The sequence below is a fragment of the Halichoerus grypus genome, chromosome 10, assembly GCF_964656455.1.
Source record: "Halichoerus grypus chromosome 10, mHalGry1.hap1.1, whole genome shotgun sequence".
In the NCBI taxonomy this organism is placed as follows: Eukaryota; Metazoa; Chordata; class Mammalia; order Carnivora; family Phocidae; genus Halichoerus; species Halichoerus grypus.
The window spans coordinates 9057737-9085348 of NC_135721.1; the positions used below are offsets into that span (position 1 = coordinate 9057737).

At 39.3% G+C, this 27612-nt stretch overlaps 1 long non-coding RNA gene across 2 annotated transcripts; it reads right to left on the bottom strand.

The window, feature by feature from the left end:
- Positions 1-346: 346 nt before the first annotated feature.
- On the bottom strand, positions 347-26462 carry LOC118546583 (uncharacterized). Of its 2 annotated transcripts, XR_004922667.2 has the most exons (3): positions 26041-26462; positions 10360-10490; positions 347-2777 (listed from the first exon to the last, which is right to left on the bottom strand). It is a non-coding gene; the product is annotated as an uncharacterized LOC118546583 (long non-coding RNA). The 2 variants fall into 2 exon arrangements; XR_013442148.1 differs by lacking the exons at positions 347-2777; positions 10360-10490 and adding an exon at positions 23370-24224.
- Positions 26463-27612: the final 1150 nt, after the last annotated feature.

A 27612-nucleotide genomic window follows, 5' to 3' on the forward strand; every position in this document is an offset into this window, starting at 1 on the left:
AGTGGGAAGAATAGATTTGCACCCAGCTGCCTGCTGCATGTGAGAGTTTTGCTCACAATTCTTAACTCTTCTGAGCCTCAGTTGTCTCGTTAACAAAGAAGATACAGATCATATACATGAAAGCTCATCAATATTATCTCATAATCTGTAGATTGCCAGTGGTCTGTATGCCAAGTATGACCAACTTCATGTGGGATTTAAGTAAGACGGTTAATTTTTTTTTTTTTAATTAAAAACAGGTCATGTAACCTGTTCACTGTCTCATGTGCCAAATGAGGGAGTCGAACACTTCTCACTTGAGAATTTTTTTTAAGATTTTATTTATTTATTTGACAGGGAGAGAGAGAGCACAAGCAGGGGGAGCGGCAGGCAGAGGGAGAGGGAGAAGCAGGCTCCCCGCTGAGCAAGGAGCCCAATGTGGGCCTCGATCCCAGGACCCTGGGATCATGACCTGAGTCGAAGGCAGATGCATAACTGACTGAGCCACCTAGGCGCCCCTCACTTGGGGATTTTTTTTCCCGAAATTTGCCAAGAAACTTATGGACTTATTCAGCCAAAAGAGGTTATTCACTCTTGCCTCCACCTGCCACACAAAGAGAGGACTGAAGACATAGCACACTCCTCAATATTTGGGCAGCCATGACTTCTGTTTTGGCCTGCTGTGTCTCTGTATAAAGCTGTTTTGTTGTATTGTCCAATAATGCATCTTTGTCTGTTATTGTGATGTCCAGATTCCCATGGTAGCTACTCTTGGTCTTTGGGGGAAGAACAACTCCCTTCCTCAATGTCAGTCTCGGGCAACCATGTGCCATGCCTGATGTCTGGGTGAGCATCTTTTGTCCTCACAGCGCCCTGTGAACTTCAGTGACAGCAACACAGTGCAGCCTGCCACACTCTGTCACGGCCCCCATCACACCTTTCTTGCCTTCCTTTACTGGTTTTCCTTTAAAAAGAGATTCTTTTCCAAGGTGAAAAGCTATGAGTTACCAGGAGAACAAATGGCTACCTTCAAATCACGTACTTTTCACCAAGGGTCCACCTGACCTGGAGTTCAGCTGCACTGTGACATGTCCAGTCAATACTGGTGATGGGTTGGGGTCAAAGCGAGGCAGAAAGTGTGATGTCTTGATTACCTGAGCAATTTCTCCAGTTTCCTACAAAATGCTCGACTCAGCTGCCATGGGACATTCACAGGTCATTATACCCGAGAATCCCTTGGGAAAATCCCCTTAATAGGTAGGGCCTGAGACCCATGACACTGCCATGTAACACTTTTTTTCTTCCTACAAGAAGAGTGGGGGTTAATAGACTGTGGCCATGTTCTCAATAAGAGCCAAGGTCAGTTGAAGAGTTACATTTTAAGTAAGGTTGGTGAACACGTAATATCTTCATCAGTATTGCTTAAAGCCTTTTAATTTGGAAATCATGCTTGCTTGACTACAGTTTTCTTATAAAATTGGAAATAAGTTTATTTTTCATTGCCCCCCAAAAAGTTTACTTAAAAAAACCCTGATATGTTGGTTGTGGATCCACAGTTTCTACCCTGAGTGAGTTAATAAAAGGGGTAAGTCTTCCTGAAGACTGGTCCTAGAAACTATGGGAAAATGTCCTCTGTTTTCTCCCCGTATCACCAAATGATCCATGCAGTTTCTTGTGTAACAGAAGAATACTATTTTTAGGGGACTAGAAGCAGCAATTCTTGGCACATTGATCAGAGTAGGCTAACTGCTGTAAAAACAAGCCCCGAGTTTTAACAGTTTAATGTAGCTAAAGTTTCTATCTCCCTTACATCACCCGGAAGGGTAGAAGTTACTGGGACCCAGGAGGTTTGAGCTTCAGCCTTTTCTAGACACTTAACGTTTGCTTCATGCAGCTGGCTGGTGGAGAAAGAAAGAAGGACAGTACAGGAAAGGTATTTCATGGGCCCTGCCTAAAGAAGGACGCACATCGCTTCCCATGGGCACTTGTCCATATTGTCATGCCTAAGTGCAGGAGAAGGTGGAATATGTAGCTCTGATGGATGGTCAGAGAGGAGAGAACATGGATACTGATGAACACTATAAGTCTGGGCCACAGTTCAGCCCTTAGTCACCAAATATCCCTTCCACTTTTCTTTGCACTCATCCCTTCTGAACTGAGACAACGTAAGTCCCATCCTTTCACTCTATCCAATGCAAAGTCCAAGATTTCTGGGTGGTACACAGTTCTCTTCTTCTTCCAGTTCCCACCAAGGCATCTCGTGTCTTGGCAACCTCTGTACTAAGGAAGCATCATCTGCCCAACCGAAACCCGATCAAGGGCTATATATAGTCGACTATATAATAGTCCATCAAGGGCAAAATTATGACAACTGGTACTTATAAAGAGGAAAACTGTGAGAAACACAGCCACCCATGATCCATAGCCATTCTGAAATTCTACTGGACAGGCCTTATGAAGGTGTTCTATGGTGGAAACAGGCAGCTCCTTTAGCAGACCCTGATTCTGCTCCCTGGGAGAACCCCTTGTCCTTTAATCACCATGGCATTTTGTTCTGCCTGTGGGTGCTTCTCCCTTGACTGTTTTTTCTCCATGGTCACATTTGGAGTCTGGTCAGATTTCATAGCTCTCCTCCTGCTTGTGCAATATGGGGGCTTGAGGTCATTTTAATTCTCAAATAGTCAAAGACATTTATTTAGTGTTGATTGACTGACTGATTGATTGTTCAGGCTCAAGGTTTTTGGCAGTTTCTCCAGAGACTTGGAAGGCGATTCATCTTCTTCTTTACAGTTGTCTCACTAGGGCAAGAGCCACAGATAAAGTTTGTTTGTAGACATAATTTTCAAATACATAATATTTCTTTACTTTCTGACCCACAAACATCTTTCTCTAAACTTCATGAACCTGTCCAGAGTCTATCTGGGATAATGAGCTTGAGTGGAAAGCATACTCTTACTCTGATTTTTGACACAGGGCTGAGTTCTAATAGACGTTTGTTGTTCAAAATACTTATCAAGCTTCTCTTACTATTTTGAGTCTAGAAGACCAGTTTTTACTGACATTCAAGTTCCAAAATTTTTCTTTATTTCATTCCACTCTCTTTCAAACCAGAGAATTTTCATCCGATCTCATGTTTTTCTTCTCATGCCTGGCTAAGTGTGGTCAGTAACAACCAATCTACAACAACTGACCTGTTTTTGTTTGCCTTTCCTGTCACTGTGAGTCCAAGAGATGATTGTTCTGCCTTCCAAATTGTCGATGTAAACAATCTAATAAAGTGTTCTTTCCAACAAATAAAAAGGCTCTTTAGTTTTCTGATATTGGTTTTCTTTCTACTTACTGCTTGATTGCTAAGTCAATGCCACATTCTTTAGTTTTTGTTGCAATGCCAATTTCTTTATTATTTAGGGTAGGCTAACTTCTGTAATAAACATGCCTTTATCTGTGGCTTTACACAAGAAAAAATTGTCTTTCTTTTTTTTTTTTAAGATTTTATTTATTTATTTGACAGAGAGACAGAGAGCACAAGTAGGCAGAGCGGCAGGCAGAGGGAGAGGGAGAAGCAGGCTCTCCGCTGAGCAGGGAGCCCGATGCGGGGCTTGATCCCGGGACCCTGAGATCATGACCTGAGTTGAAGGCAGATGCTTAACCGACTGAGCCACCCAGGCGCCCCACATTAATTTGAATTTAAATTGAAGCACCCACCTGTGTTGGAGAGCACAGAATATCAATCCAACCTTTTTAGAGATAAGGCAGACAATTCTCATCTCTCTAAAAACTTTTCTTAAAACTTTAATAGAAGGGGAGTTGGAGATCAGATGAAGAAGGATTGCCTCTTTCCTGCTGTCAATCTCAGATTTGAAAAAAAAAAAAATCACTCTTCTCAGAATGTACTTCACTGTACAAAATACTTCCGCTAAAGACAACCAGTTAATACAAACCTTCCTCTAACTGCATGAGTTGGTACATACCTGTTCTCCAGGTGTGTTGGATTTGATTTGTTCCACTTTTTCTCCAAAATAAAGTTTTTTGAGAGATAAGAGGACTTTTTTTTTTTTTTCTTTATTTGAATGGCATCTTCATGCCATAGTCTGGATTGTACTTCTCCTCAAACCACTGTGAAACACACAAAGAATATCCTGCAAAATACCCCCCAGAGTTCACCAAAAGCTCCATATGGTTTGGCTTCATAAAAGACCATCTGATTGGTCTATGGCTTTGATTCCAGTGAGGTTTTCCATAGGCTTGTGGTAGACCCAGGATCTTACATGAGACAGATTAGTCAAAACAATCTTCAGAAATGTAGGAATATCTGTTCAGAAGTGAATTGTCCACTCTTTTAACAGATGTGTAAAAAGGCTGTTTCATTGAGTGTGACCCTGAACAATCCTACACTCAAGTAATCTCCCTGAGCCCTTCAAAAATGTTATATGCTTGGCATAATAGAGATAATAAATGATGTACTTCGTAGCAATTCACTTAGGAGTGATAAGAGAATGAGAAACTTGAAACTCCTTTTTCCTCCCACTTAGCAGACTAGTTATAAGTTCCAAAATACAAAAGGATATTTTTAGAATTAGATCTGTAAGCACATTGTACCCAAGATGAGATTTGAGTGAACTCCAATACAGAAAAGTCATTTTACAATCTGGAGCCATATCACATGGGGAATGTGTTAAATAATACTTTTCTTTCCAAAATGATTGTATCTTGTATAATGAGTTTCTTACCACACTTCATTTTTAAAAAAATTATCTTCAGCTGCAACTAACAAGTTGTAACTATGGTTAGGTACAGATCACATTTCCATGGTAGATGCCAATTCCCTATGACTTCTGCTCTAACAGACCACTCAATTAATACCTCTTTCATCCTGCCCTCATGTCTGCACTACTGTGATATCCATCAAGCTTCAGTTCTATGCAGAGGCCCAGCATGGTACAGATGGCCCCGTGACAGTCACTTGGAGTTGCACTGCTCTTGATCCTTGCAAGGGCTCTACCAATGACCCCATGAAGCTCTATTGGGATTGTGTGAATATTCAGTGAGATAATCCACATAAAGCATAGAGCCTGGAACACAGCAACAAACTTATAAAGGGTAGCAGTTCTGTCATCATCTCTGCCATATTCATCAGAGTTCAAGGTGCATATGCAGCCAATCAACTGTAGAGTCAAGTTTCCATATGGCCCCTGCCTGCACACACCCTAAGGGTATGCTTTCCTTGACTTATGTTTCATTCTTTTGTGGTCTCTTTGAAACAAATTCCAACCAACAGCTCAACAATAAACTATGTTACTTTGAATATTGTCTTCTTTCCCTTAATAACTTATTAGTTAAGAGCCTGGGGCTCTGTGTTCAATAAACATTTGTCAGATAAGGAGAGGAACATCGCTTTAGGTAAAACAGAGAATCTAAGGAGGAAATGTTACCACATTTATTGTGGAAACTAATTTCACTCAAGTTAAAGTCAAAGTATCTGTTAACCAGATCTGCTGATACCTTTGACGTCTGCAGTCAAACACTCAGAAGACTCTTGGTGAAGTGAGTCATAAATGCAGAAGTAGAATCTACATGGGAAGAGGAAAGCATTCAGAAGGAAGTGCCTCAGCCCGGACCCTCAACCAGACACTGCTTTCGGAATTGTGCATTTGTAAAATATTTATATTTTAGTTATTTATTGATTTTGTAGCTTAGTTATTGTAGTTTTCTATTTGGAATTCGTCACTCCTCACATCTGAATCTCAGCATCTGATTTTAAATTGGAGATGATGAAATGCACTACTATATTCTGGAATATTGATTAAATGAATCTTTGAAAAAGCAATTTACAAACGCAGTGCAAAAGTATGCCATCATTCAGATTGGTTTCCTACAATGTACCATAAAATAATTCACTATCGTGATTTATAAGGTGACATTTAAAAAGAAAGGCAGGTTCTTTTCTGTCTGTCATGTTTGCTGGGGCAAAGAGGATATAATCTGTGGAATGACTGAGTTGGCTGACCCTAACTTTGGCCATGAGTTGTTCAATGCTCTTGAATGAGTGCTCTGCAGGCCCAGCTCCCCTGAGCTCCAAAGTTGTAGAAATCAGTGGACCAGAGGACTTGGTTGATTCCATGGTTGAATGAGGTGATGCGAAGTCCTTATTGTCTTCCTGAACTTGCTCCTTGAGTTGCCTCCATGGATACCTTTGGGAACTTTGGAAATGGTACCCTTGAATTCTGTGGAAGTGCCCAAATTTATATTCACTCAGATGCTTGTTAAAAATTAGGGAATAAAGGGGGCACCTGGGTGGCTCAGCTGGTTAAGCATCTGCCTTTGGCTCAGGTCATAATCTCAGGGTCCTGGGATCGAGCCCCACATTGGGCTCCCTCCTCAGTGGGGAGTCTGCTTCTCCCTCTCCCCCTGCCCCTCCTCCCAGCCCTCCCCCTGCTCGTGCTCACTCTCTCTCTCTCAAATAAATAAATAAAATATTTTTTAAAAATTAGGAAAAAAAGACCTTATGTTTTAAAAAGGAAAAAATTGGGGGTGCCTGGGTGGCTCAGTTGGTTAAGTATCTAACTCATGATTTCAGCTCAGGTCATGACCTCAGGGTCATGAGATCCAGCCCCATGTTGGCTTTTCACCCAGTGGGGAGTCTGCTTGAGATTATCTGCATCTTCCCCTCCTCCCACTCTCTCTCCCCCTACTCTCTTTCTCTCTCTCTTTCTTTAATAAGTAAATAAATCTTTAAAAAATAAAAAGGAAAAAAATGTACAAATTTTATGACAAATTATAAAAAAGTCAAAAGATGACACAACACAGGTGACAAAAAATGTTTTAATATACACAGGGCTCCTACAAGCTCATAAAAGGGACAAACAAAAAATTGGGCAAAATACATATACACAAATAAGTTTTAGAAGAGAAAATAAAAGCGGTCAGTAAATATGTAATGTGATATTCTTTCTCCCTCATAGATAAATACAATGAAAGAAATCATATGATATTCTTCAACCTTCAGACTAACAAAAATACAGAAAGGACGCATGGGGCTGGACACTGGACCGGTGAGAGGGTAAATGGCTAAATCTGTAAAAATTTATCTTGAACTGTCTACTAAAATTAAAAATACAAAGATACTTCTCCCCAGGAATCCCAGTTTTGGGAATTTAACAGCAGCTAAGCAGAGGAGTGAAATAAAAGTGAATGGGGGAGGTGATTATTAACTTTGCGTAGTTTTTCATTCTGTTGCTTGATGGAATAAGCCAGTGATGCTCATGTGATGTAAATATATATATGTTTGTATGTGTGTATATATGTATATATTTTTTCTGATTCTATATATATAAAATGTTGAGAATGAGATGTTCTCAAATCTTTAGGGCAGACTCAGGCTGCTTCAGTAAAAGCTCAGACTATGGTAAGTTACGGTCTTTCCCATTCTCTGGTGGACAGACTACCTACGGTGTCATCTGGTCAGTTCTGAATGCTGGAGGATAACGAGGATATTCACAAACTGAAGAAGCTCCAGAAAGGGGAAAACAGGGTGGTGAAAGACTGAAAGTTGCATCTCATGCACAAATATAATGACCCAGGTGATCTCATCACAGCTCTCTGCCTTCCACTCTTCCACCCTCTGCAAACAGGCATCAGGTCTTGCTAATCCGTGTCCTCTTTATCAAATCCAAAGACTATTTTTCTCATTTGAGGTGTTTCTGGCATGTGATTATATCTGATGGAGTCTTCCTTCTTTATTTGTAACATTTTACTTTTTAAATATACATGTTGATATGCTTCTAATGAAAAGCACTCATTAGATACTCTTGACTCACCTTTTCTTACCCCAAATGCCATGTACTGGTGGCAATTTTTAAAAGCAATTTCTCTTTTTAGTTTTTCTAGGGGTCACCTCCATACTCGCTTTTCCTGAGACGTCAGCTTTGTGCAGGCTTTGCTGAATTAGTTCTAGGAAAGCTGAGGATATCACTTACACTATGCTATCAGTTCTTTTCCCAATTTTATTTATTTATTTTTAGTCATTTTATTGGTGAGATGGATACTGCCCAGTGTGCCCAAATATCATCAGAGCATAATCTAGGCTTATTTAATTTTTTTAAGTGAAATGAACAGAATGAGTACATTTCCCAGTTTCCTTGCACTTTGGTATGATCATGTGACTAAGTTTTGGCCAACACTTATGAATCAGAGTGGTATGTTAGCTTCTAGGGACTTCTTTTAAAATCATTTGATGAGCACCTTCAGTTACTTCTTTATCTCCCTCTCCTTGTTGCTGGCTGGAATGGGTCTTTCATAGATAGCAGATAGTTAGATTATTTTTTTAAAATAATTCTGCCATTCTCTGCCTTCTTCTCTTCACCCTCCCTCCCTCCCTCCCTCCCTTCTTTCCTTCATTTTTTAAACACATAATGACAATTTTGGTTGCCCACTCTGAAGACCACGCAAGATGATTGGAGAATAAGTAGTTTATTTAAGAAGTGAATCTAAAAAGTTATCAGGGAAGAAACCAGGAGGGGAAGGCAGCTAACGGCGACAAATACATAAACTAGTTGCCACCATGAGGAATCAGAGATCAATCCCACTGGGAACTGTGGGCGTCAGTGCAGAAATAATCTCAGGTTTATCCATTGACCCACTTGAGTGTTGAGGGAGCTGGGACATTTATATACAGATCGTATTAGCTGTTGGGTGAGGGAGTATTTTTTCTACTCTTTTCTGGATTGTCATCAGGAAGGAAAAGTAAACTACCATTGCTTGTGAATGTCCTGTGTAGTCAGTCATCGCATAATGGTTGGACCTGACAAGATATGGGTGATACTCTGACGCTGTCTACTCCACCGTCTCACAGTCATTGAGGAACAATTTCAACTTTTTCTCACTGACTTTCTACACCAATTCTGTCATGTATCAGTTATTCATTGTATGTGGGGGGTATGTTTCTAAGCTTTCTGTCCTGATCCATTTGCTATCTCAGAGCAAAATATACACTGAGTCCTCTCTCATTCTTGAAATCGGTAACGTGTGTCTTCCCTCTCATTTTGTCTTATCTGTCTGACAAGCATTGTATCAACTTGATTGGTGTCTTCAGAGAATAAGCTTTGTGACATTGATTTTCTCCATTGATTTTCATTTTCCATTTAATGTATTTCTGCTCTTGAATTTATTATTTACATTTTTCTGTTTTCTTTGGACTTAATTTATTCCTTTTTTCTCTTTATTTTTATTATTTATTTTTTAATTTATTTTTCTTAGAGAAAGAGAGAGCATGAGCGGTGGGAGGATGCAGAAGGAGAGGGAGAGAGATCTTTTTTTTTGAGAGAGAGAATCTTAAGCAGGCTCCATGCCCAACATTGAGCTCAACATGGGGTTCCATCTCACAACATTGAGCTCGACATGGGGTTCCATCTCACAACCCGGAGATCATGATCTGAGCGAAAATCAAGAGGCGCACACTTAACCGACTGAGCCACCCAGGTGCCCTTCTCTTTATTTTTAGGTGGAAACTTAGTCAATTAACTTGTTACTTCTTTCCTAATGCAAGCCTATCACAATGTACATCTCCCTCTAGGTGCTCTTTAACTGTGTCCTATAGATTTGGGTATGTTAGGTTTCTTCATTTGGCCTTAACTACATTCTAATTTTCCTTGTTATTTCTTTTTTGATCTGTAGATGATTCTGAAGTTGTTCAATTTCCAAATATTTGGATTTCTCCATAGCTTTTCATTAGTGATCAGTAGGTTAATGATGTTGTGGTTATAGACTAGACCTTCCTATTTTCATCTCCTTTGTTTTCCTTTTGATTACACAGTATCAATTATTTTGTGTCATTTGATCTGATTATTTTTCTTTGATTTTTTAACAATCCAGCTGTAGAGCCTCTGCATTGCAAGTGCAAATTCAGTTAATTTTTTTCTGGTGATGATTTATATAATTGAATGTATACCTGCTCTCCTATATTTGTCTTCTGCTCTTTCCTTTTTTTCTGATTATATTTCTCTTAAATGATTGAAGACTTAAGGTTCTATTTGTATTTGTCTACTAGTTTTGAAGTTATAACCGCTGTTTGTATTAGTCTAGTGGTTCCTATTGAAATAGTAATAGTAATAGTAATAGTGTGTACTGATCTTACAAAATATATAGTTAATTACTCTCTCTGCCTTCTTCCTAATACAGACTTTAGAACATTTTGCCTCTGGTCACTGTCCCTTGTCCACGTACCATAATATTTTCTATGGTTATGAATTCTTAGAGGAGAGCTTCTCTCCTTTGAAGACAACAATCAAGACTGAGAAGTGCCCTGGTTGTCTGTCCCTACTGGTAGTTGGGTGTTATCTAGATCATCATTTCTGTTGAGTTTTGGTCAGTGAGAGTACTGACCTGTGATTGTGGGTCCCAGCTTCAGCTCCCCATCTTTTACCCACTTGTGAGTTCTTTCTTTTTTCCTGGAGTTGTAGCTCCTCCAGCTACCTTGATGGGGTTAGCAGTTGCTGCTTCAGAAGCCTTGGATTCTGCAAAACACAAAACAAAACAAAACGAAACCCCTAAAACATAACACTTTACTTCTATCTCTCTGTTTACTTTTGTTCTTTTGGAATTTTTCTTATTTTTTTTCACAGATCCAGCTATCCACTAAAAAGACGCTTTAAAACTTGTATCCTTTACTCTTAGTGTTTGAATTAAGAGGGATTTTTTTCAGTGAATTTTTTTTGGTCATATTGCCGGAAATAAAAACCTTGTATTTACATTTTACTGCCTTGATTTCTTTGATCTTTATTCATGATTCCATTCTGATAGCTTAACTGTAGTTTTCTCGTGCTATCTGACTTCATCATATGGCAATGGAGATACAAACTGGTGGTGAGCAGAAGTAATGCGTAAAGTGCCATGTAGACTCTGCAGTATTATGTAATATTTTTCTCTGAAACGTTTACTGAGAGTTTCCTCTGGGTCAAACACTTCCCTTGGTTCTTTGCATATGCTAACCTTCCTCTTCACCATAGCATTCCTTCATCACCAAGGGTTGTAACAGAGGAGGAAGGAGGTCAATTTTTCCAACAATGCCTAGCCATGTGGGTGTCACAGTGGGGTTCCCACTCATGTCCACCCAACTCTAAAATATGGCATTTCCCCCCCTGTCCTTCAGAGTCTACAAAAAGGTCTTAAGTGCTCTGAGCCATTTGGAAGGGGTTACTCTGTTAATCCCAAACCAGGTTGCTAACAAGTAAAACCACGAAAGAGCATTTCTGTCTGAGGACTTGGCAAAAGAATCAGTCCAAGTGGCCATAGTTTTCTGAATAGTAACAGCTAGATAAGCATTTCTGATTTTTGCCCAGAATTCTTTCATTGAACAAATTTAGCCACCTGCTGATAATATGTGGGAGGCATATTGGATAATTCAGACACATTTTGGATAATTCAGAGTCATGTACTTTAATTTTTATAGTAGGCATCCAGCCCACACATGAGTAAATACTCAGACAAGGGAGACAAAATTTAAAATACAGGTGCTAGGGTTTAACAGAGGTACCCGTTGTAAACAACTTTTCTAATGAAAGATCAGTTATCTGGTCATACCTAAGGAAGTTTGAGGTGCTTCTTAAAATGTGTCTAAATTAAACAGTTTTCCTTTTGTTAAAAATAAACTCCATTCCATAAAAACCTACTTGCACAGCCTCATTTGATAAAGCAATGTGGACCCAAGCAGGGCAGAGCTGAGAACCATAGGTTTTGTTAATTTTTTTCTGAAGTTGATTAAGGGACCAGGTTCAATACGCTCTTGATTGAAATCATTGATAAGCTAACTAAAATTTCATTGTATCAGCTCTTCCATTAATAGACTGTTTTCAAACCAAAAGTGCAGCTTCCTCTTTTTTTTTTTTTTCCAAGATTAACCTTAAGGTTACTGAAATACATGTTTTCTGATCAAAAGTTCACTCTTCAGCAATAAAAGATGATGCTAGCATGTTTTTTGCTCCTTTCCACACTCCCACCTCTAATAGCCCCTTGACATACACCTTCTCTCTGTCTGTTTCTGAACCGTTGCTAAAATAAAAGGATGAATCATTCTAGTGGTGCTTGGATGGAAAACTCATGTGGATTTTCCAAGTATTGAAAAACACCCCCAGTAAATTATTAGAGAACTTTAGAGCTTAATGGAATACTTTTTGGTGACTGGGAATCATTGCTTAATCAGCTCTAATGGAAAGAGGAAGGCCTGTTTTATGCCCCTGCCAAAGGTTGCATCTGCTGGGGACTTGACAGTATATTCTTTGCCATTCTAGTTTATTTGAATTCAAAAACAAAGCAAAAAAGCGAAAACAAAATCCTTACCAGCCATTTTTTACTTACAAATGAGTATCACATCCAAATGGCTTATTTCGGGGATCCTTAGGAGCAAGAGTGAGGTTTTACTTTCTGGCAAAGTCTACTGTGTGAATACAAAGCCTTCTGGGGCTGGTGTTTAAGCCTGACATCTTTCTTATCTAAAGACCTTGTGCCCAAATCGTGTAATATTCAGTTGCTACTGTTGTTGATGTGTGTCTAAGGTCGGTGGACTCTGGAAAGGGCAGACGGGAGAGTAGGACAGTCATTTAATTATAATGATGGAAAGAGGGGTAGATTCGGACTCAGGAAATCTCAATTAAAGATTTCCATCTGGTGAGAAATGTATCCTTGGAACATCTCTGAACCTTATTTTTCTAATCTATAACATGTGGCAAATAGTACCTGCCAGATTGCCCTGTATATTAAATAATAGTATACACAGGGGTTGGAAAAGCTAATGGCATCTGGGCCAGAAATGGTAAAAGATAATTTAGGGAAAGACTATGAGCAAAAAGAGCCATTAAGTACACTCAGTTATTTTACATGTTTTAAAGAAATGTAAACATTTAATTTATGTTCTTGATAGTACAAATAACTTATTTTTAACGTTAGCGTATATCTTAGAACAGTTGTCTATTTGCACTTTCCCCACACCACACCTAATATCCATAGCAAGCTTTCAGATATCTGATCTTACATATGACGTCATTACATCCAAACATCTTCCAGAAACAAAACACGAGTCCTGGGAGTCCCTGGAAAGTTCCCCCAAGATAACTCACCCACATTTTTTGTTTTTCAGTGACAAGGAGTTCACGTGAAGAGCAACTCTAATTCACTGGCAATTCCTTCTCGGATTGAGTCAAAGACAGAGTTCTTGTAATTCTCAAGTGTTACATTTTCTTATTATATGGAATATTTAAAAATTTTAAAACATATTTAGCACATCTTTGCACTTGTAATTCCTTGCCTTTTGTAATTCTTATAACATTGCTCTTATGCAGGATTTCCAGGTAAAATATTTCATGGGACATACTTATACTAATTTTTTTGGTTTTGTTTATCTGAAATCAAAATTCAATGGATTTTCTTGTATTTTTATTGCTACATCTGACAAATTTGGAATACGAAAAGTGTAAAGTTTAGGAATGCTATCAAAGTTAAGTTTTTATCAGTTTAAAGTAGGGTGTTATAATTTTAAGCTATTTTACATAAGCTTCATGGGCTGTTTCTAGAATATTGAGCATCCTACTAGCCTCCTCTGGTTTGTTTCAGGAGTCAGACATACATGGATTCAAGTGTCAGTTCTATCTTGCATAAACTTTGTGATCTTGGGCAAGTCAAATGATCTTTTTGACCACTCTATTTTATCATCTATAAAATAGGCATCGATAAAATATTTCTAATGGCATAGACTACACCTGCTGACCCAAATCTGTGCCTCCTCTTCTTTCTGGGCATACAGCTAGGCTACATTTCTAGGAATGGCCATTTGGTTGACTTCGAGATAGCAGAACAGGAGCAGAAGTCATATGTGCCCTTAATGTCAAGGCTTTAGAGAGGTAGCTACACCTTCTTCCCACTCTGTGTTCTCCCTTCTGCCGGAGAGTTGCAGAGGCAATGAGGCCTTAGGGATTCATGGAGCCTGAGCCTGAGAGGACCCTGGGTCTCAGAGTTGCAACATGAAACAAACAAACAAACAAACAACTGTACCCATTAGGAACACTTGTATGCATGCATCCTTCATGTGAGAAAAAAAAAAAAACTTTTATTGTGCTATGTCCCTGAGCTTTAGGGGTTACTTTGTCATAGCTGCTACTATTACCATAACTAACATAAAAGTTGTTACTGGAAATAAAATACTTAAAATAAGTGGCACTGACTTAGCTGTTAGGAGTAATGACAAAGAAAGCCACTTCTGCCTAGAATACTATTCTACTCATGTGATCAAACTGTTGCCCGGAAACACACCACATTTCTATTGACAGGATTCTGTAAGGACAGCAGTTTAAAAGAACCTTAGTATTAGAGTGTTTTAACCATTACGTTGAAGGAAGATCTTACAAGAAAGAGATGGGCTCAGAAAAGGACTGACTGGTTTGCGAGCAAAAGCGTAAGGAACTCGATTTCAGAAATGTGGGCTCTTGCTAAGTTGAAAAGAGAGTGGCATCGGAACACAAATAGTAAGAGAGAATTCTAGGAAAAGCTGTCAGCAGAAAAGGATCCATTAAGTCTACCCAGATAAACAAAGGGAATCAGCCGTATGACAAAAATCAGATTAAGAATAAATAAAATCTTTTTCCTCAAGTCTATTGTTTCAGGTAGCTCCATGATATCAAACATTAAGTTGACAGGTATAGACATGAGAATTAGGAAACAGAAAAATAAGGAAAAATTGATTATTACGCCTGGGGGAAAAAAAAAAACTATAAGTCTTATACATGGAACTGATTTATAGAAAATAGGTCAGAAACTTTAGGAAACTCTATCAGTTTCCTAGGTTTGCCATAACAAAGTACTACCAATGGGATGCTTCAGTAACAGAAATTTGTTCTCATAATTCTGGAGGCCAGAAGTCCAAAATATATGTCAGCAGGGTTGGTTCCTTCTGAGGAAGGTGAGGGAAGGATGCCCTCAGGTCTTTCCTCTTGACTTGTCGCTGGCCATCTTCTTCCTCACATGGAGTCTGCCACAAATTTCCCCTTTATATAAGGACACCACCTCTATTGGATTAGGACCCACCCTAATGACCTTAATTTAACTTGTAAAGACCCTGTCTCTAAATATTAAGTCACATTCTGAGATATTGGTGGTTGGAACTTCAACATATGAATTTTGGGTGATAAAATTCAACCCATAACAGAAACTTTATGAGGAAATTATACTGTCAAAGAAACAATTATCCTGGGCACCTGGGTGGCTCAGTTGGTTAAGCGACTGCCTTCGGCTCAGGTCATGATCCTGGAGTCCCGGGATCGAGTCCCGCATCAGGCTCCCTGCTCAGCGGGGAGTCTGCTTCTCCCTCTGACCCTCCACCTCTCATGTGCTCTCTCTCTCTCATTCTCTCTCTCAAATAAATAAAATCTTTAAAAAAAAAAAAAAGAAACAATTATCCTGGATGTTAAAAACAAAATAGAAAACAAACAAGCAAACCGAAAACTCCTGTGACTGTAAAACAAGTCTTGGGTTCCCAAATTTGCAAAAGCTCTTCAGTCTCCAACACTGATGTGACTCATTATCCACCCATGGATAATAATGGACAATGAACCACTTCCTCCAAGCCAGACCCAGGGTCGTGGAGAACAACAGAAAAAAAGAAATTCTTCTAGGGAGAATATCCAGGTCTAATGCCAAAGAACTTCCTTCCGGGCCAGAACAGGACACTTCACCTACCCAGCAGGATTTCATCTTGACTGTGGACCAGTGAATGCCCATGTTCCTCTTGTCTTTCTAAGTGGGAGTTTCACTGGTTGTACAGGATCTGCTATGCTCGGGTATATTGGACGTGTGTTTGGAGGACAGAGGCCTGTTCTTCTTAGTTCGCAGGTCACCAGGTCATGAGGAGCCACCCCTGGACTTGCTGGAGAGGTCACTGACTGGAGATCATGGGCTTGAGCTGCTGAAAGCTGGTGTGTCTCTGGGTACGAAGAGATGTGCATTACAGATGTGCTTGTCAAGAGTGGATGAGAGCAGATATTGCTTACTGTTCACCAATATAATATCACTGTTTTCCTTTATATTTTCCAGCCTCTTTTCCAGCCAAACAGCCATGTGAGAGTTTTAGCCAATGAAATGTAAAGGGAAGCTGTGTGTACTATTTCTGGGCCATAGCTTTGAAGAAACAGGAGCAGCTCTTATGCTCCCATTCCCCCTTCCACAAGGAATGTACTGAAAGTGACCTGGTGCTCAGGTACTTTTAAAACAGAAGGAGCTTGGATTCTTGAGGCAGCCCCCGGGAGAAAGTTGTCCTCAAACCAAGACCATAGTATTGGACTGTAATTTGAAAGAGAAATAAAGTTCTATTTTAAATTGCTGAAATTGGGGATTTATTTGTTATAGTATATAGTGTTTCTCTGACCAATACTTCTGTCTAATTTTAAGTCTCCTCCAGGCATAACATTATATAAGTCTGCAGTAAAGTTCAAGATCTCTGCCACACCTGGAAAAAAATAAAACAAAACAAAACAGCCCTGCCATTTGCTGTAGAAGAAATTTTCTACCTGTTCCACATATTATTTATTCTTAAAAATGAAAAGATAACAGTGACATCTGACCATCTAAAAGTTGGTTGCTGCTGCTATTGATTTTTCTGGGTATTAAAAATTCAACACAGCCCAAGGAAACACAGAATTATAGAGTTTTCAGACAAGAAAGGACGTATATGCTATCAGACATTATCTTCATTTTACAGATGAGGGAAGTAGACTCACAGAAGTTAAATAAATTTTCCCAAGTTCAAACTATTAGTTCATGATAAAGATTGAATTTTGACCCAGCTTTTACTTCAAAGAGCCTGTGTTTTCAACTATACAAGTCTAAGTACACGATTTTTCAAATATTATCTGCATTGCTAATCTTTCTCCATCAGTCTCATCTTGCAGTAGGGCAAAATCACCTGTTATGTGGATCTAATAATAATAGCTAATATATAAAGTTGTTCTGGGGATAAAAATGTGGTAATGGTCACGAAACACAAAATACTCTGCTTTCCAGGCAGAAAGTGTCCAATGATAATTACTGTTATTGTAAAGAAGATGGTTTTAACTAGGCATGTTTTTGTTATATGTTGTCTGGTCTAGGAGAGATAGAGAAAAGACTCAGAAGATTATCACCCATTTTTACAATGTGTAGTAGAAACTTCATACTACTATCATAGGGGCAGCCTCTATCTATTTCACTTTAACTGCAACAACAGGATTAACTAGAGAAACTTTCCTTGATAAGAACCCTACCCTAAAATGGAAGTAGTAGAGTTCATCCCTGGTAGCTTTGAAAACAGGAAGATTAGGGACATAGTGTTACCAGGAGCCACCATGATGGAGACTAGGAGGTCTTATAATTTCGTCTTACAAAAAATTATAAATGAGTAAAGCTCAAAAGAATTAATGTAGCAAAGACATTGACACAAACAGCATGTAGATTCTCTTTTCAAGCCCTGAAAATTAAAGGAACTACATATGATATTTCACAGTCCCCAAAGCATTCTTCACATTCACCATCTTGTCTAGACCACCTACAACTCTGTAAAATTGGGATTGATTCTTACTTCTATTTTACACATGAAGATTTTGCACTCACAGGTTTCAAATGACTAGTCCGAAGTTACCTGCCCACTAAATCCTACAGCTGGGATACAGCTCAGAATTGATTTCAAGAACCCTACGTATTTTCTATTAATAGATCATTATCTCTCTAGATATAAGATTTATTTCAATAGATGAGAAAGCTTTGCTGAAATGCAGATTTGAACAGCAGTTGAAGCACTTGATGGAAGATGAACATTTATTTAAGAAATCGATCCATGAATAAAAATGAAGCAAACTCTGTGGACAGAGGGAAGACATTAAGAGATTTGCTTGTTAAGAAGAAAATTCTAATCAAAAGTGTGTGGTTGCTTATAAGACCGTTATGAGCAAAAAGTGTCACAGAGAACTAATCATAGGATAACATGCAGTGCTCTTTAGCATAGGTAGGTTCTAGAACACCACCCATCTTCCACATTCCTCTTTTTTAATACTGCAAATGATTATGAGAACTAGCTCTTTTGAAGATAATGTCCTTTACCTACTTCTCTATCTCCCTCCTCTCTACTCACCCATCTAGAGGCTGGACCTTGTAGATACTATTCTCACTTGCCTTAGCACCCTACCACCAGCACACAGTCACACACACACTTCTGTGCTCATGTTTACTCTGCCTCCAATACCCTTCCTCACCTGTTTTATGTGCTTAAGCAAGGCTTGATTTAGACATGATCTAATCTATTTTCCCAGCTCCCGCTAAATTAGATATTCCTCTTCTCAGCTCAGCTTCTGTGACACTCTGTTTTCTCACCTATAATGGATCTATAGAATCGTCTGTTCACTGGTCTGTCCCTTTTGTTGTCTTCAAGATCAGATAAATTGCACTTTTTTTTAAAGACAAAGACAAATGTTTATTTGGAATGAAAAATCACAAATTAAGGAGCTAAAAAGCTGAAATACACCACAAATAACACAAATCCAGGAAACAAATACCACATTTTAATTTATTTATGTTTATTTTTCTTTTGGGGGATCCACTGAAACATCATCTCCTCCTCAGACCACCCTCTAGAAAAGAGCCAGCACCCTTTTCAATAGTTCCCATCCCCACAGTCTGCTTTCTTCTATTCCACAGCATTTGTTCCTCTGGCTGTCATATCTATTCTTATTTATCTCCTTATTGTCTTTCTTCCCCATTAGAATATAGACCCTATGAAGGCATAGACACTTTCTTTTTCTTTTTTAAAGATTTTATTTATTTGTTTGAGAGAGACAGAGAGAGAGAGATGGAGAGAAAGAGAGCACAAGCAGGGGGGAGAGGGAGAAATAGGTTCCCTGCTGAGCAGGGAGCTGGATGCGGGGCTCAAACCCAGGGCCCTGGGATCATGACCTGAGCTGAAGGCAGATGCTTAACCAACTGAGCCACCCAGGCGCCCTGACATTTTCTGACTAGTTCATCATGTTGCCCAATACTCAGAAGAAGTACTTAATGAATGCTTGTTGAGTAAATGTTGGAAATTTTCACACAGAATTCCATATTTTACAAAATGCACATAGAATATGATCCAGTTTTTGTTTGAAAACAGTTGTAATGTGCATAGAAAAAAAGATCAGAAATAGATCAGTTAAAAGGGATTATCTCTGGATGAGGAAATTATTAGTGATTTTCATTTTCTTCATCTTGTTTTGCTAGGCACAGACCTGTTCTTCAAGGCTGTGTCATTAGACTTTGTCTCTCGTTCTCTGAATTATTTTCCTGTGAGATCTTATCCATATCTTCAAACATCACCTACCTGCCATTGATTCTCAAAATTTTTATTTCTAATCCCTAACTTTCCATGAACAACAGACCCCTCTTCTACATGGGTAACAAATCAAGGCATTCAAAGTGTACTTCAAATACAAGTTGGTGTAGCTCTTACTCATTTTCATAAGTAGCTGAAAGCCTGGCACCATGATCAATGCTTTGTGTAGCCTATTCATAGCCACACTATTAAACACATGAGAAAATTGGGGCTAAAGAAGGTTAAGGGACTCGCAATGGTACTAAAGAATATAATTCCGTGTAGCTGGAGAGCCTCAGTTGGCCCAGAATCCTTTGGGGCACAAGGGGCAGCCAAGTCCAAGGATCCAGGTCAGAGGTACTGCTGGCCCCACCCTGGGCAAACAGCCTTCTATGAAATGGTCACCCTGGCACAAAAGGCTTTCCTAGCAGTATAAGCGGAGGCATAGATATTTTAATTGGTCTATATCACTTTCCATTTTGTCCGTGCTTAGTAGATTCACGGGTCCATGCTGTGACTCAGGTGTTGGCTCTACTTGGAATGTTCCTTCAATTACAACCCTCCTTATCTTTCAAGTCCAAACTAAAGGACATTGCCTACATCAGTCCTACTCCAATTCTTACAGCAGGAATAGACACCCCCTTTCTATTTTCTTACACAGTACTCTCCTTCCAATCCCCTTAAAGCTCTGCCACCTTGCCAGTCCCTGAAGTTAGCTGCCAGTGGACTTGCCTTGTGAGCTTCCCGCAGGAAGCGTCTCCCATTCATTTCGGGATCTTTCATATGCCCAGCATGGCTGTGACAATTATTCTTTGGAGTTATAATAGTTCTTTTTTTTTAAATTTTTGCCTTAGTCTATTCTTTTTTTTTAATTTTATTTTATTATGTTATGTTAATCACCATACATTACATCATTAGTTTTTGATGTAGTGTTCCATGATTCATTGTTTGTGTATAACACCCAGTGCTCCATGCAGAACGTGCCTTCTTTAATACCCATCACCGGGCTAACCCATCCTCCCACCCACCTCCCCTCTAGAACCCTCAGTTTGTTTTTTCAGAGTCCATTGTCTCTCATGGTTCATCTCCCCCTCCGATTTCCCCCCCTTCATTCTTCCCCTCCTGCTATCTTCTTCTTTTTTTTTTTCCTTAACATATAATGTATTATTTGTTTCAGAGGTACAGATCTGTGATTCATCAGTCTTACACAATTCACAGCACTCACCATAGCACGTACACTTCCCAATGTCTATTACCCAACCACCCCATCTGTCCCACCCCCACCACTCCAGCAACCCTCAGTTTGTTTCCTGAGATTAAGAATTCCTCATATCAGTGAGACTATATGATACATGTCTTTCTCTGACTGACTTATTTAGCTTAGCATAATACCCTCTAGTTCCATCCACATCATCGCAAATGGCAAATTTCATTTTTTTTTGATGGATGCATAATATTCCATTGTATATATATGTATATATATATACATATATATACACCACATCTTCTTTATCCATTCATCTGTTGATGGACATCTTGGCCCTTTCCATAGTTTGGCTATTGTGGACATTGCTGCTATAAACATCGGGGTGCATGTACCCCTTCAGATCCCTACATTTGTATCTTTGGGATAAATACCCAGTTGTGCAATTCCTGGGTCATACGGTAGCTCTATTTTCAACTTTCTGAGGAACTTCCATACTGTTTTCCAGAGTGGCTGCATCAGCTTGCATTCCCACCAACAGTGTAAGGAGGGTTCCCCTTTCTCCGCATCCTTGCCAACATCTGTCATTTCCTGACTTGTTAATTTTAGCCATTCTGACTGGTGTGAGGTGGTATCTCATTGACGTTTTGATTTGGATTTCCCTGATGCCAGTCAATGTTGAGCACTTTTTCATGTGTCTGTTGGCCATTTGGATGTCTTCTTTGGAAAAATATCTGTTCATGTCTTCTGCGCATTTCTTGATTGGATTATTTGTTCTTTGGGTGTTGGGTTTGATAAGTTTATAGATTTTGGATACTAGCTCTTTATCTGATATGTCATTTGCAAATATCTTCTCCCATTCTGTCGGTTGTCTTTTGGTTTTGTTGACTGTTTCTTTTGCTGTGCAAAAGCTTTTTATCTTGATGAAGTCCCAAGAGTTCATTTTTGCCCTTGCTTCCCTTGCCTTTGGCGATGTTTCTAAGAAGAAGTCGCTGCGGCTGAGGTCGAAGAGGTTGCTGCCTGTGTTCTCCTTTAGGATTTTGATGGACTCCTGTCTCACATTGAGGTCTTTCAACCATTTGGAGTCTATTTTTGTGTGTGGTATAAGGAAATGGTCCAGTTTCATTCTTTTGCATGTGGCTGTCCAATTTTCCCAACACCATTTGTTGAAGAGACTGTCTTTTTTCCATTGGACATTCTTTCCTGCTTTGTCGAAGGTTAGTTGACCACAGAGTTGAGGGTCCATTTCTGGGCTCTCTATTCTGTTCCTTTGATCTATGTATCTTTTTTTGTGCCAGTACCATACTGTCTTGATGATGACAGCTTTGTAATAGAGCTGGAAGTCCGGAATTGTGATGCCACCAGCTTTGCTTTTCTTTTTCAACATTCCTCTGGCTATTTGGGGTCTTTTCTGGTTCCATACAAATTTTAGGATTATTTGTTCCATTTCTTTGAAAAAAGCTGATGGTATTTTCATAAGGATTGCATTAAATGTGTAGATTGCTCTAGGTAGGATTGACATCTTCACAATATTTGTTCTTCCAATCCATGAGCATGGAACGTTTTTCCATTTCTTTGTGTCTTCTTCAATTTCTTTCATGAGTATTGTATAGTTTTCTGAGTACAGATTCTTTGTCTCTTTGGTTAGATTTATTCCTAGGTATCTTATGGTTTTGGGTGCAATTGTAAATGGGACAGACCAATATCCCTGATGAACATGGATGCAAAAATTCTCACCAAAATACTAGCCAATAGGATCCAACAGTACATTAAAAGGATTATTCACCATGACCAAGTGGGATTTATTCCTGGGCTTCAAGGTTGGTTCAACATCCACAAATCAATCAATGTGATACAATACATTAATAAAAGAAAGAACAAGAACCATATGATCCTCTCAATAGATGCAGAAAAAGCATTTGACAAAGTACAGCATCCTTTCTTGATTAAAACTCTTCAGAGTGTAAGGATAGAGTGTATATACCTCAATATCGTAAAAGCCATCTATGAAAAACCCACAGCGAATATCATTCTCAATGGAGAAAAACTGAGAGCTTTTCCCCTAAGGTCAGGAGCATGGCAGGGATGTCCACTGTCACCACTGCTATTCGACATAGTACTAGAAGTCCTAGCCACAGCAATCAGACAACAAAAAGAAATAAAAGGCATTCGAATCAGCAAAGAAGAAGTCAAACTCTCACTCTTTGCAGATGATATGGTACTTTATGTGGAAAACCCAAACGACTCCACCCCAAAACTGCTAGAACTCATACAAGAATTCAGTAAAGTAGCAGGATATAAAATCAATGCACAGAAATCAGTTGCATTTATATACACTAACAACAAGACAGAAGAGAGAGAAATACAATAGTTCTTTAACTATTCAGTACACAGAACTTAGATATTGAAATAAATGAAGTAATTCAACAAAGCTTTCAACAACAATAGAGATAAAATTTGCAGAGTCCCTAACCCATACTAGGGTAATTGACATTAATTTCTACCGTCAAAACAATTCTGAGAACAGTGGAGGGGCGGGGAAAATATAACAAAAGGAATGACAGAGATAGTTGAATCCATTTAACTAGAAAACTAAGGCTATAATAAACTTGAAAATTATGATTGCAGAACACAAAGAATTATCCCATAAATAGTGTAGGGAAAACTGGGTAACCATCTGGAAAAAGTAATGCTGATAGTTCTTTCACAACTTACATTAAAATAAATTTTGGATGGATCCAAGGTTTAGACATAAAAAGTGAAACTCTACACTAGAAGAAAACAAGATAATTAAAAATAAATCTTGGAGTGGGAAGGCCTTTACAAGTAAAAAAAAAAAAAAATCCATAAGACATACATTTTACTATATGAACAAACAAACAAAAAAAACCAAGAAAAATATTTTTGTATAGACATCATAGACAAGATGTCCTAAATATATAAAAAGAGTTTCTATATATTGATAAGAAAAGATCAACAATGCAGTAGTTTAGGGGGAAAATGGTATAATTCATAGAAACAATACATATGAATGCCTGGTAAACTCAGAGAAACATATTCAACTTTATGCATGATAAGGGAAATGCAAATAGAAATTATGGCATCATATTTTCTAACTATCAGAGTGGCAAAGACCAAACACAATTTCAATATCATATTACATTGGTTGAGTGTGTGCAACAACATACACTCTTATCAGTTGTTGGCAGGGATTTAAATAGTACAACTCTACGCAGAATAATTCGGCGGCATATGTCAAAATGAAAAATGCATCCACTTTTTGATTTGGTAATTCTACTTCTAGAATTTTATCTTCCCGATTGATTTGCTACAGGCCTCATACACATTCAAAGCTATTAGTTGCAGCATCTTTACTTTGGAATTATGGAAGAATGAAAATAACTTAAAAGCCTGTGGATAGGAAACCAGTTAGTAATTACCATAATCCATAATATCAAATAACATATAACCATCAAAAAGAATGATATGGATATGGAAAGATCTTTAAATTAAATTACAAGGGGGGGCTACTGGGTGGTGCAGTCAGTTAAAGGTCCGACTCTTGGTTTCAGCTCAGGTCATGATCTCAGGATCCTGGGATTGAGGCCTGCATCTGGTGTGTGGGGGGTCTGCTTGAGGGTCCTCTCCTTCTCCCTCTGCCCCTTCCCCTGCTCATGCTCTCTCTCTCTAAAATAAATAAATAAATCTTTTAAAAAATAAATTAAATTACAATAAATTGTTAAGTGGAAGAAGCAGTGAGCAAGCTAATATGCTTAGAATGTTTCCATTTGTGCAGAAATAAAAGAAATACATACATGCTTATAAAAACAAAAACAACTCCCAAAGAAAATTATATTGTGAAGCTTGTCCCTAACCTTCCATCTTAAGTAAGGAAATGAAGAATCAGGATGTAATGAATCACCTTCAAAGTCCACCAGTTAGCTAAATAAGAAATTCAAACCCAAGTCACCTGACCCTGATCATCTTGCCTCTCTCCCTCATTAGGGTGCCAGGTTTCCTGATGAGTAATGGGAATTCAGAGGTAGGGGGATTCAGGGCTCCTACCCTGGAAGAATTTATAGCGGAGAAGAAATAAGAAAGCAAAATCACCTAGAAGTACAGTGACAAAGGCTAAGCTCGGGATTCTGTGGGATCACAGATGAGAGAGAGCACTAGGAAGCAATACAGAGATTAATGCTTGAGTTGTGTTTGGAAGGAGACTTATGCATTTGTGACTTATGAGTCACATCACAAAGAGAAGACCAGAAGGATAGGCCTGAGAGAAAAATCAGCATGACTGGAGGCTCAGAATTCATTCCTTTAGTTATTTCATCCAGAAGAGATTTATGGAACATCTATTAAGTGCTGAGTATGAAGTGATGACCAAGTCAGACAAGGTCTGCAGCCTATGGTCACATGCTAGAGAGGGAAGACACGTGATCAGATAAGATAATCTCAGAATAGTAAGTGCCAGATAAATAAAGAAAATTAAAAACGGTGATATGACAGTATATGAATGGAGGTGGTCAAAGGTCTCTCCAAGAAGGTGGCCTTGAGGCAGAGATTTGAAGCTCCTTCTCCTCCTCTTCCTCCTTTTCCCTGCCTCCTCCTCTTCCTTCATCATCAACTACCGTCTGTGGGTCTTTCTATCATCTCTCTATCCATCTGTCTGTAATGTAAACCACATATGTAATTAGAAAATTTTAGTTATCACATTAAGGAAGTAAAACGAAGCAGTGTGATGATAAATTCTATGTGTCAACTTGACGGCCATGGGGTGCCCAGATTAAGTGTTATTCCTGGGTGTGTTTGTGGGGGTGTTTCAAGACTAGATTAGCACTTGAATCAGTGGATTTAGTAAAGCAGATTGCCCTCCCCAGTGTGTGTGTGTGTGTGGGGGGGGGGGGTGCCATTCAATCCACGGAGGTCTCAAATAGAACAAAAGCCAGAGAAAGGAGGAATTTGCTTTTGGTTTTTTTTCTGCCTTCCCCTAGAGCTGGGACATCTCATCTCATCTGCTGCCTTCAGACTTGGATTTACACATTAGTTCCCCTGGTTCTCAGGCCTTTGGACTAAAATATATCACTGGCTCTCCTGGGTCTCCAGCTTGCAGATGGCAGGTGGTGGGACTTCTCAGCTTCCATAATTTCATGAGCCAATTCCTATAATATCTCTCTCTTTCTATCTCATATATATGTCTGTATATATGTATGTAAATACATATATATTCTATTTGTTTCTCTCTCTCTCTCTCTCTATATATATACATACATGTTCTATTTGTTCTGTTTCTTTGGAGAACCCTGACAACTATAAGCAGGAACCACATTAAAAAGGTAAAAAGAAGCAGTGAAATTAATTTAAATAACATATTTTATTTAGATAAATATATCCAAAATATTTTCATTTCAGCATATAATCAATATAAAAATTATGAATGCAATGTTTTCAACTATTTTTCCTATGAGATCTTCAAAATCCGGTGTGTATTAAATATACTTACAGCCTTTCTTTTCCTCCAGCCACTTGCAAGTGCTCGGCAGCCACAAGGGGCTCCCAGCTGCCCCGCTGGATACCTGAGGTCGAGAGCGTGTGCTTCTTACCAGTCCAGTAGTCAACGGAAACTTCTCAAGGAAAATGTCAGGATCATCACTTGCAAAAAACCCGTATAGCTGACTATAGAACTGTGGTGGGTATAGAGCAAGCATAACAAAATTAAGAATTGGGGCAGGACGAAGAGAGAGAAAGGACTTGGGGATTTCTTGATTCCAGACTATTTCCAGAGAGGTAAAAAGCTCTTCCTGAGGCTTAACCATTTCTTGCCCCAAATATCTTCCCTACCCCCTCCTCAGCTCTCCATTTCCTTGTTTTCTTGTGAATGGATAGAGGTGGTAGAAGGTGGAGGACTATGAATATGGATCACAGTGTTCACTTTGCACCGCAGAGCTGACGAGCACCGGCCTTCTCTATATACAGCCTGAATCCAAAACATGCGACCAGATGGCAATGAGGAACGTTTATTGTCATCTTGTACAAGGACGGTATTAGAAATGGCACGAGCTCTTATAATCTTCACAAGTTAGGAGCCTTTTCAAACTTTCTAAAATCCCCATGGAGCAAATCCACAGCCAGCATTTCTAAATATCTCCCTGAATAAAATAGAAGGTTGCTTCCTTTCCAACACGAATAATATTTATGCTTACATGTAGGTCAGAGTCAGCCAAACAGCTCTCGTGTCTGGAAGTCTATTTTAGACTTGGCTGTCATGACAACCATGGGATTGGGCCCAGGTGTCTTCTCTCTCCTGACACAGACAGCAAGCTTGAGGGCCTGGCCGTGATTGCTGCTGAGAGGCACTTAGGAAGTGCCATAGGACGGGTCAGCCCGCTTGGTCTTGGCAGGGGTGCTGGCCTGACAGACTGAAGAAAGCTTCTGTTTCTCGTGGATCCTTAATTTATCAATTTAGAATAGAAGAGGGCACAGTGGGGGAGGTTTGGGATTACTAATGGATAAAATTCCCACAGTGCTATACGCACAAGGAAGGCTGAGCCAGGGTACGGGCAGCGCCCACAGGACGCTTGCTCCCAGAAACCAGATTTGTGGTTTTAGACTGTTGGGTTCACCTCCCAGGCCAAGGGCACAGGTTCTGAAGGAATTCCCTGGGAAGACAGCCCTAGAACAGCTCACACTCCCCAATCTTAACAGCCTGGCTCCGCTTGAGTTCAGCCCCACGGTGGGGAGATGACTGTCTCTTCCTTTCTTGCCCATCAGAGAGCTTGTTCACCCATCCAACAACGTGGTTCTCCAACTTTGCTGCCTAACGGAGTCATGTGGGGAGCTTTTAAAATTCCTGATCCCCTGGCAAAATCCCATATCCATTAAATCAGAATGTCTGGTGGAGGGGGCTGTGGATTTAGGGCATCTGTAGTTTTTTAAAAGCTCCCCAGTGATTATAATATATAATCATAGCTGAGACACATGGACCTAGATTGAACCGGCCGGGCGCGGGTGGGGGAGGGCATGTGGTGAGCTATAGAAGCTTGGCTTATAGATTTTTTTTTACATCCTTCTAAAA